The sequence below is a fragment of the Dendrobium catenatum genome, unplaced genomic scaffold (genome assembly GCF_001605985.2).
Source record: "Dendrobium catenatum unplaced genomic scaffold, ASM160598v2 fragScaff_scaffold_1638, whole genome shotgun sequence".
Taxonomy (NCBI): domain Eukaryota; kingdom Viridiplantae; phylum Streptophyta; class Magnoliopsida; order Asparagales; family Orchidaceae; genus Dendrobium; species Dendrobium catenatum.
In genome coordinates, this window is record NW_021320100.1 from 1,969,510 (window position 1) to 1,981,740 (window position 12,231).

Here is a 12,231-nt window from a genome sequence, read left to right on the forward strand (position 1 = left end):
ATAGGAAGTGAAGAATCAAATGGTTATCGAAGTTAGACAAGATATATCAGTTGCGTTACATGTCTCAATTTATAACTAAGTTTATGAGTGAGGACCAATTAACTGATATTTTTACTTTTTTTTTTAATTATTTGAAATATAACTAAGCTCAAAATTCCACACACCTTAATAATCAAATGCCACAAAATAAAAGAGAATGATATGAATTGGTGGCCAAGTCTAACTCCCACCAAAGCTCATGTCCTATAATGTTTGGTGGGTTAGTTCAGTGCCCAATTGCCCATCAGTGGTGGAGAAACACTAAGCCATTACTTCTATTTGTATGCTAATATGTCAACATAGCAAAGCTAGCTTGTGATATAATGCTATTCTTTTTATAGAAATTTGGTCAGTGCCGCAAAAGGAAGCCAAGTCCAGAGAGGCGTACAGAACTAATATTTCTATTTTGGATCATTTTCTGTTGATCTATGAAAATGATGTTTAACAAATTGAAAATGAAGTAGACTGTTGTGGCCCACATGAATGGAAGAAATTTATTTCAAGGGCTCATTTTATTGGTTGTAAATCAAAAACATATTTTGAAATATGATGATTTTATTTTTTATTTTTATTTTGAATGTGAAAATAAAATTATCAAATTTTGAAAAGATTTTGAGGAGATAGCTTTACTTTTGATCATTTAACATTTGTTAGTTGATGAGGTGGAGGGCAGATTACTACAACGTAAAGATGCCAACCGCCTGATAAGGACTTAGGCTTTGTATGAAACAGTTTTTTTGACTGCTTTTACTGGTAAGAAAATAAAACGATAACAAGAACAATAACAACATCAAGTTTTTATCCGACTATGTGAGGTCGGCTACATGAATTCTTTTTTCTCCATTGTGTCAGGTTAAGAGTCAAAAATTTTATTTAAATTTAATAAAAAAATATCATTTCTAATATTTTATGGCCTAGTATTTTTGGGTCTACGTACCTCAACATAGGTCAAATCATTTAAGTAGACTTGATTTAATCTTATCTACCATTGGAGTTACTCGAACCTTTTCACATATATACTCGTTTCGTATTTTATCTCTAATAGTGAAGCCACTCATTCATGTGAACATCCTTATTTATGCAATACTTAATTTTATTAGTTTCTTTTAATGACCAACATTATGAATCATAAAACATTGCAGGTCTCACCACCATCTTACAAAATTCCCCTTTAAGTTTAAGGTATACTTCTTTATCACACAACATGCACGATGCATTCCTCCACTTCTATCATTCAATTTTAAATTCCACTAATAATATCCTCATCTATTTCACGTCCCTTTGAACAGTATAATAGACTAAAGATATCTAAAAGACTAAAACACGTACTCTTTTTTTTTTTAATTAAAACCCACAAAGGGGCCTACACGTTAATATAAAAAACAGGTTACAGAGTCCTTATAGGAGACATTCAGCTCACTACTGTTTAACAGAGCTACAAAATAAAGAAAAAGAAAACCTACGAGCCAATTGTCTCCACTAGAGAAAGAAACAAGGTACCCTAGTAACATGCTAATGATGATATAGAGAAACATCTAAAAAAGAAAGAACATATATAAACAATAAAGATCATTCTTTCTGTCAAAAAACTTGAAGCCAAGCCTATTCAGCTCCACCTGCGAAAAAGAAAGGCTACAAGGGAGAAAACTACACCAAAACAAAATATAAGTAGAATAATTGCAAAAATTGGGGTAGGTCGTAGAAATGGATAAGTAGGAGACAAAAATGTTCAAAGTAAAGCCCGTCTTAGAATTTAGACAATTAGAGCTCAGGATACGCACAATAATATTAGCTTCACTGGGAGAGTCCAAATGACGCTCAATCCTGCAAAGGGAAATAATCAGAGATATCACCAACTCATACCAACAGTTGATCCTCATTAATGACTTTATCGCACAATCACAACCCCCCGCTAGATGTAAGAAATATAGTTAAATAAAAATTTAATATTTGTTTGGATGAGCTTTTTTGTTGGTTTTTTAAATTATTTTTGAAAAATAATTTTGAAATTGTGACCGAAAAATGAACTTAAAAAATAAAAACAGAAAAAGCTCAAGTTGCCTCAAATAAATGACAAGACAATGCAATAATTTTGCCAGCATTTACTTCTTGTAAAAAAGTATTTTTTCCATTTAAAAATTTTAAAATTGCAATAAAAGATGTTTATAATTTTAAAGACATTAACCTTTTACATTTTAACATTTTTTTTTCATGAAATGGAGATGGAAAGAATCTGTCAACTTCAGCTTCGTCTGAGCTGGATTTTTTATTGATTCTTAAAACAAATTTTTAATACAAACAAAAATTAAAATTTTATATTAAAAAATTGTTTTAATAAGCTATAAGAAACCCATCCAAATGAAACCTTCTTCTCTTCTCTGCCGCTCTTTATAGTCAAATCTTCCGAGCTACAATATGATACTATGTAATCTGAATCAGTACAAACTTGTTTTATAAAATTGCGTATTAATGATTACTAATTAGCATGAAATTGCAACCATCTTCAAAATTCTTACCACTACATGCATGCAATATCTTCTATGCAAACAACATATGGCAAACAAATTATATCATCAATGTTTACACAACACTTAACCAAATCACTCTTTGTTGCGCGCACCACCATTTGTCAATTAGCCTATATAAACTATTAGATAACCAAAGTTAATGATGAATCAATAAGGCAACTTAAAAGACAAATGCTTTTGTATGCTCATTTGTTGAATCATACAAATAAATTATTAATTAAGTTATCACTATAAGGAAAAAAAGTGTTTTTGCATTGCTTATTTTGGACTTTTATGATTGTTTCACCGCCTTAAAAAGCTAGTAGTAGTTATGAAATCATTGAAAGACCGTCATGTTCGTTGTCCACTATAAAAATCTTTTGCATGCAGCAGTGGTTTTATCAAGAGTTTAAACTATTGTAAGTAGGGGCGGAACCAACCTTAATTTTTTTTTTTTTTTTTTTGGGGTTTTTTTTTTTTTTTGTGGGGGGGGGGGGGGGGGGCAAACTTAAAAGTAGCTGTTGGCATTGCCTCGAATTTGGCTCGACCCTTTACTACAAGAAACTGGGTCAATAGAGACCCCTATTTGGTCATATCATTGATCGTTGTACGCACCACAGATATATCGGGGGTCCGAGAGGGCAGCGCCCCCTATCGGGGTTTCAACCTGCCTTGTTAGGCCGTGGGGTCAATTGGTAGCACCCCTGCGGGAGTTTCTAGGGGTAGCGCCCCCGAAATAAATTTTGGTTGTTAGGATATTTTTGGAATTCAAATTAATAAATAAAATGATGAATTCTATTTATTATTTGCTCGGGAAAATTGCTTAAAAACTATAATATTTTAAAACTTTTTAGGGGAGGGTGGGGATTCTTCCGCCCCTGGCTGCAAGACTGTACATTTTGTAGCGGCAGCTTAAACTATTACAATATGCCAAAAATTAAAAAAAAAATGTAAAATATTTTCAATAAAGAGAACTCATAAATATAGCATATAGAACATGCAAATAAAAGCCTGAAAATTTCTGCAATATAGTGCTATGTATGTTAGAGTAACATATTAAATCGTGATATTTACAATGAAGAATGATGCTATGATGTTAAAAACTAAGAATAATACATTAATGAGTGATTGAGAAAATTTAATATTCATTTTTTTGTATGTCAAATCAAAAATTTTATTTTACAAAATAATTATTTATTGACTAATTGTGTTCCACACAAAAAAAATTGCTCAAGTGAATGTTGTTCTGTTGTTCTTGGAAAAAACAGGAGTTGCCTTCGCATTAATGCTTAAGCAGAGGGTAGGAAAAGTGAGAGAAAGAGTTTATTGAGCAAGTCCAAGGTATACCTCAAGATAGAAAATCCATAAAGAAGATTGTTATTGAGCAATTCAAGTATTATTTTGAAGAATTTATTGAACATTGCATGAGAAGCCCCATTACAAGCACTCTTGACAACATCTCATGATCTTGTCATTGACGGCACGACACCCTCTTGCAACATCATCTGCTTTGGCCCTTCGACCTTCATCCTCCGCCCTCTTGCAAACTTGCAACCCACCTTTAAGGCTTCATTTGGAATTGCTTTCTTATTGTTTTGTAAAGCCGCTGGTAAGAAAATTAATTTTTTAAAGCTGTTGTAGAAATGAGTGTACAAATTTTTTTGAAAACAACGAAAATGCTCTGGTCAAATAAAAATTATGGTTGTAATCTGAAAAAAACAAACCAAAAAGAACGATGTTTCAGACGAAGCCTAGGTTCAAGGATATTGCACCGGCCGTCATGCAATAGCCATAATAATGCCACTCTCCACCTTAAGCTCTCAACCCGTACGACGACATCGCACCTCTGTCCTCCACCCTTTGCCCTCATTGGCAACAAGCTTTGGAATACATTCAACTAAACCCTAAACACACTAAATTTAAAGCATAGAGTTTTTAGAGTACACATCTAACCAAACACCTCCTTAAACATATTTCACTTCCACCAATGAAGATCACTAAGCTTAGGTCCATTGAGTTTGACCTTATATTTTATTGAAAAATAATAAAATTAAATCAATAATATTTAGGCTTCATTTGGGAAGATGTTTTTACTGCTTTATGAAGTGAATTTTTTTTAGAAATTTTTGTGTTGAAAAACTGTTTTAAAAAATAATAAAAAACAGTCTCAAACGAAACCTTAATTTAACCAAGAGTATAACTAAGAACTTGATGACTGCAAATACATGTCTATATATCACTTTCAGCATATTTTAATAAACTTTTGTGCGTATTTTACTATCAAAAATAAAAGTAATTTTTCATTTTCAATATTAAAAATTGTCTTCTCAGATTATATGTAGAATCACACATAAAAAAAATGCGAATCTAACTCTCTGCCAGATGGGTTAAAAGTCGTGGGTACAATAGTGATTAAGTGACAATGATCTGATGGTATTAATCAGGCGGCGGCTGTTAGATGGCAGTGGTTGAGCGGTGGTTGAGTGGTGAGGGTTCGGCGGTGACGATTGGCCAGCGAATAAATCTATTATTAGATTATTATTTATTTTGAAGAATAAGTATCTTATTATTATACCATCTATTTATATTAAAATGAGGAATCCAAATCTTTTAAAGATATGGATGAAAGAAATAAGATGAGAATATGCTCATATTCTTCAGGAAAAAAAAATCTCTGTGATTTTAGCCTTTTGTCAATTGCTTGTCTTTTTTTTTTTTAAAAAAAAAAATTTAATATTTTTTATTTATATGAAAAAATATGCTTAATATTTTACTTCAATAACCTCCATATATAGTTACCATCATTTGATAATTTTATTTTTCAATAATCCTGAAAATGCATTAAATTAGTGTCCCACTGCCTTAGACTACATATATTACATAAAAAAGCTAAATGGTAATAATGGCAACAAAAAAGCTTGCAAAAGTAGACAATTTTTTTTTTTAATATTTCGTTTGAGGCTGCTTTCTTACTGCTTTATGAAACAGTTTCTTAGTACAATTTTTTTTATTTGAAAATTTTGTACGAAAAAGCTCCTTTATAAAATCATAAAAAAGCTATTCCAAACGAAGCATACATTAAAACTAATCTTAATTAGGAAAAGAAAAGTTTCCCATTTCAAAATCACTAATAATTAATTAAGAGATCTTAATTAGAATGATTTAAAAGCTAACTTAGTGGAGATGTACTTCTTAAAGTGGAAGCACAAGAAGAATGAAAGTGGGAAGCGCACATGAATAGCATTTTCTTTAAAGCTTTTGGTATTTAGTGTTGCATGCCAACCTACTACTGAATTAGTGGGAGAGATGAGGTGGGAAGCAAATTAATAAAAGTTATAAAAAAGTTCAAAATTAAATACTTTTAATCAAAATAAATTTTAAATTTATTGAATTTATTTTTGTAACACTACCGTTGTCAAGTCCCAAGCATTGGAAAAATTATCAGGTGCGGAGTGCGCACCGTCCGCACAAGCACTGAGTACCCAGCGGTACTGAGTGTGGGTACTGCTAGGTACCCAATACTTATGCGGACGGTTCTCCCCGTACGAACTCCGCACCTAATAATCTCTCCAAGCCTTGATAAGAAAAAGTGAAGTGTTGCATTAGGTAGTCGACAACCAACGTAAAATTTGTTAAACAATCATGACGTAAATTTATTTTTTATAATAAAATTAGATCTCCCCACTGAGATAGGGAGAAGATGGAATACACATTGGAACCCTATGTGATTTGTGGTTTAAAAAAGTATGAGAAATTATTAATTAGGTCAATGGATGATGTCTCAGTGGTATTTGGAAGAGTGAAATGACTTTGACATTTGCCTTTGTAAGCTATGAAGAATCATTCTCTTTGATGAGTGGATCAACTGTAAGAGTACTGAATGCACACTCAACATGAAGAGAAATAAATAAAATTAAATTAAATAAAATTAAAAAAAAAAACATGAAGAGAAATCAATAGTTGCATGTTCATAGCACATTCATGATATATATATATATATATATATTTTGATCAAAATTGTGGTGGACAGATATTTTATAAGAAGTTCATTGTAAAGCATTTTATGGAAGTGGAGGCATTAAATGATATTTTAGCAAAGAGTTTATACATTTATAGGGAAATGGCTCTATCAATAGTAGAAATATATTTATTTCTATGAATAAAATAGTAATGCTTATTGTTGGGAATTTCATGGAGGAAGAAGAGTTTTTGAAAAGACTCTAACTAATGACTATACAAAGAAATGCCTAAAGAAAGTAAACCTATAACTAACATGAAATTGGACCAAATACTAACACTTATAATGAGCTCTACATTTAGAGTTAGCTTATTGGTGAAACTAGATCAAACTTATAGAATAATAGTTGCGTGATTAGAGACTAATTAGTACAAGAAATTTATTCATTATCGGCGATTTTTGCCGGCGGTTTACTGATATTTTCCGGCGGTTCTGAATAAAATCGGCGGCTTTTCGGCGGTTATCAAACCACCGGAAAAAACAGCACCGGAAACAGTTTCCGGCGGCATTTTTTCAGCGGTTTATTTCACCGGCGGCATACACCGCCGGTTATCATCGGTGTTTTTACCGGCGGCTTTCCGACCGTCCAGGCTGCCGGTAATTGATGAAGTTCCTGTAGTGTAAGGCTTTGTTTGGGATGGTTTTCTTCTTGCTTTCTAAAACAGCTTTTTTAGTACAAAAATTTCTTGAATTTAAAATTTTAGTACTAGAAAGCCGTTTTAAAAAGCAGTACGAAAGCTGTCCCAAACGAAACCAGAAAGGTGAAGACTGTAAGGGGAGAAATGCGTGAACTTTTCAAAACATAGTAGATGCATAGAAAAAGTGAAAATTATGATAGAAAAAAGGAGTAAGATGTGACTATAATTAAAAGCTTTTGGAGGATTTTATTAAAAAGTTGATAATAGAAAATACTTATTTGAACAAGATTATCTAATATTTATTTTCAAAAAACTAGAAATTTTAGGATCATTATATAAATTAATCTTTGAGAGTTTTTAAATTTGATCCACATTATTTTCATAACTGAAGTCATTATAACCCTTGTCAACATCAAGATTATCAATCCCCTCCAATTTTTAGATGCTTATATTTCATTAATAACAATGTATTGGATTTAAATATTAGATGATAGTCAAGCTCTTTTGAATTAGGCACAAGCAATGATTTTTATTTACATGATTTGGAATGGAATGATAATTACTTATTTTAGATTAGTCACATAATTTTTTAGTGTTAAAATTCATTATATTTGCTTTTTATATCTTTAAATAAGTATACACCAAAATTCATATAAATCATAAATAGAATTACACGTCATATAGTTGATCAATTTATATTAAGATATAACTTAATGAAATAAGGCTTGTCATATAATTGATCTTATATACTAAACATAGTAACACTTTAAATTAATTTCTTTTTTTTGTTAAGCCCAGCATAAATAGAATAAGAAAATCAAAAGGTTGGAAGGAAGAAAATTAATGATTAGTACTCATAAAAACCAACCATTCAATATTCAACTATCTTATAATATTTTATGAGGTAATTTTTTAGTATAAAATTTCCAAATTCAATTTTTACCTGATTTATTTGTTATGATAAAATATTTTTATAATATATAAGACATGGGAGTTTTATATAATTTTATATCAAAAAAATTACATGCATGTATACAATTAAAGAGAATTAGATTTTTATTTTGAAAAATCTCCTTATAGGGGTTTTGCCCTATTGTAATAATGCGCTATTTATTGGTTGAAGGAATTTCAATATAAAATCACTTATATATAGTTAGGAATTAGAACAAAGAAGGGAAATTATTGATGAAAGATCAAGGTTGATCCTCACATATGCTAGATTGAGTTATAGTATGCGCATGGGACGATATGATCATTAGCATCGAAGTACAATATTACACTTTGCTTACAACAATCTTATAAGTAGTCATGCATTTAGTTAGTAATAGGAGCATCAATTTTTATAATATATATAAATCATTCAACACTATTAAAAATTGCCTTTATTAATAAAAAAATATTTGTAGCTTAAATCCTATGATATTTCACTATTTCTTGTTATTAAAATCAACTGATGACTTAATAGTTAGTTTAATGAACAAGGAGCAACTGAATTTCTCCTTTTGTCTTTCTCTTTTGCATGAAAAAATCCTACTTAATTTCTTTCCCATTGTTTTTTCATGCCCTAGAGCAATCACTTTTTTCTATCTAAAATCCCTTACTAGAGACTCCTTATTTTCGTCATCATCATCATCACCACATTCTTCTTCTTTTTGTTCTCTCTATCCATCCAACAAACAAACATTATATATCCTAAATTCTCCATCCCATCCATCAATGCCCCTATAACAATTGAGTCACCACAATTATATAGCTCAAAACCTCAATTTTTTAGTTTGATGGATATGGTTGACACTCTTTTCCAATATCAACTACTATAAATATTATCACACAAAATAGCTCATACTAGAGCGAGATGGAAGGATATTGTTATCAATAATACTCTTATATATCTCCTACCCTATTGATTTTTTCTACTAGTATCCTCTTAAGCTAAAAAATATATGCATATAACTTAGAGGAGGTTCTCCCTGATCTACAGTTACAATTTTCTATCCTTAAGACATACAAGAGAACATTGGACCACAACAACAACATAAATGCATTGGATAACAATATGTTATTGTATGATATCTCTTATATCATTAAGTGTCATGTTTTTTTACCATAGTTTCAAATAGTCAATATGTAGTTTAATTTGTTTCCCATTACTATCATTAGCTCCTTTAGGGAGTTCTCCCACTTATACTGTTCTCAATTTTTTATAATGGGGCCTCACAATATGGACCCACGATTATTATTATGCTTCTACTGGAAGGAGGGAGAGTCCCTACAAGACTGTCTTCATTACTTCAAAAATGTTGCACCTAATTCTACTTATAAAGATAAGTACCTAGCTAAGGCAGCCTTCACCCTAAGATTATGAGTCAATTAGTGAGTAAATCATTACAAGAATATAGAACTTATTTTATAAGACATGAAATTTATCAATGCAAAGGAATACATAAGCCAAGGCAAGCTTTATGAAGTTGGGTAGTCGATAAAACTAAAGAGAAATAGAAACTTGGATGCTGCATTGACCTTTATTGATAAAGAACTGTCATCTTACAAAAAATATTTCTGATGAAGTTATCATAATTTATGTTATCAAATAGTGTGAGTTGTTGACGATAATGGTCAACATTGGAAACTTGGATAATATTGTTTTCCTTGACCAAATCATTAAAATAAGGATTCAATCTATGAATGTACATCCCATTTAGAGCAACCTAGTGGGGTTTTCAAGAGAAAGATGCAGCCCTAAGGGTGTAATGACCATGTAAGTCATCTATAAATAAAGTTTTTAGCAAGGTAAGAGAAGTGGACTTCCTCATTATTAGTGTCATCAATGCACAGTTGAATAAGTTTATGTAATCATGAAAATATTGTTGGACAGCAATGAAAGACAAAGTCATAAGAGAAGAAGGAGCCTCTGGGAATGGCTAGAGAATGATTTCCTCTATAGCAAGATCCAAAATGGAGAAGTTATTACATCAACTCTAACACCAAATTTACTTTCATGGATACATTTCAGAAGTATATGATTTACTTCAATTTTGAATTCACCAAATTGCAATCAATAAAAAAAATATTAATCTTTATCAAGTAATGAATAACTATAATATTATTTAAAACATGTTTAATTTAACTTGATATTTAAATTATACCTCCCAATTCAAAATTTTGGATTTTGATATCATTAAAATGTAATTTTAAATTTTTGATTTTCGATTGTCATTATCATATATTCACAAGGTGAATTTATGAAATAAAATCAATAATAATAAATAAATAAGGTGAATTTACCAATTGACATAACAATTAAGTTGTGTTATCTATATTTTAAATACAAAAGAATTATGCTTGAACAATAACAAATTATAAATCATGTACATCATTGGACCAAGATGACATAAACATAGAAAAAAATGTGACATAAAGTTCACTATGAGATTCAAATTTCTTTTCTATAACCCTACGCCATTCCATTAAAAAAAAATCATTAATGTACAATTTGAAAAATGTATACTACAGGAAAAACATGTATTACCGGCGGAATATACCAATTTTCTGGCGGTTATGAAAAATTCTTGGGGTTTTTAATTTGGCGGCTTTAAGACCACCAGAATAAACCTAGGAAGTCATAGCCAGAGGTTTTTTTTTTTTCAGGCGGTGTTCTGAAAGCGAGCTCGAACTCGAGCTTGTCTCACTGTAAAGTGTAAACGTGCTTGAGCAGGCTCGCGAGCTATGGGCGGGAGTTTTTAAATTTATGGGAGATTTTGAAAAATTAGGCGGGATTTTTAAAACTTAAGCGGAATTTTTAAAACTTAGTCAAAATTTAGAAAAAAAAATGTTTAACATTTAAATAAAACTTAGGTGATTTTTATTAATATTTTTGAAATATTTAAATTTAATAAATAAAATAAATTTATTTTAAAAATATTAATATTTATTTGAGCCGGCTCGCGAGCTCACGAGCAGAGCCGACTCAAGCTCGAACTCAAGCTTGATAAGCTCGGCTACGAGCCCAAAAACAAGTCGAGCTCGAACCGGCTCGGCTCACTTACACCCCTATCCGAAGGCTAAATGACCGCCATAATTTATGGCGATTAATCCGTTTTTTACCGACGGTCGGACTGCCGATTCAAAGCGGCGACCACTAGTATTCAGTGGATTTCCTGTAATGGTAAAAGCATGTAGAAGGGATAATTTAAATGAACAATTTCATTTGAGAACAAGAAGGAATTCACAAAACTTCTTGCATATATAGCATATAATAAAAGAATAGACACATTTTTTGGTCAAAACAAAAAATAATTATGAACCCCATTATGTAAATTAAGATTGATTACTCTAAGAAAATGCAAAGTGAAATTCTTCTGAGGAAGAAATATTTTAAAACATTATCTATAATAAAATTTTAAATTTGAATCATGACTAAGAAGGAGAATCTTACCTCCAACATTAGCGATTATATTCAATAAGAGTAACGAAATAAATTTGATGCATGGTCTATCCAATTAATTTATTTTTAATGAAATGATAGAATCTAATAATTAATCCCTAAAAAAAAATCTAATAATTAATCAAAATAACAAAAATGTTAACCTAATTTAATGGGCCACAAAAATTTCAAATAAATAAAATAATATCATTATATTTTCATTAAGACTTCATTAGGAACAACTTCTCATTATTTTATGAAGTAATTTTTTAGTATAATTTTTTTTTTGTACTAAAAAGCTGCTTCATAAAGCAGCAAGAAGCTGTCCAAAACAAAGCCTAACACTACAGGAAAAATGCCCTAAACCGGCGGTTCTAACCGGCGGTTTTAGGACCGCCGGTAGTACCGGCGGCTCCACTGGCGGTTTGGCCGTCGGCTTTTAACGACGGTTGCACCGGTGATTTTGCAAATATAAGCCGCCGGTAAGGGCGGCGGTCCCTAAACCAACGGTAAACCGCCGGACGTCAACAAGAACCGGCGGCTTACCGGCGGTTTAGATCGCCGTTGATAAGTGACTTTTTACCGGCGGTCAAAACCGCCGGTAAT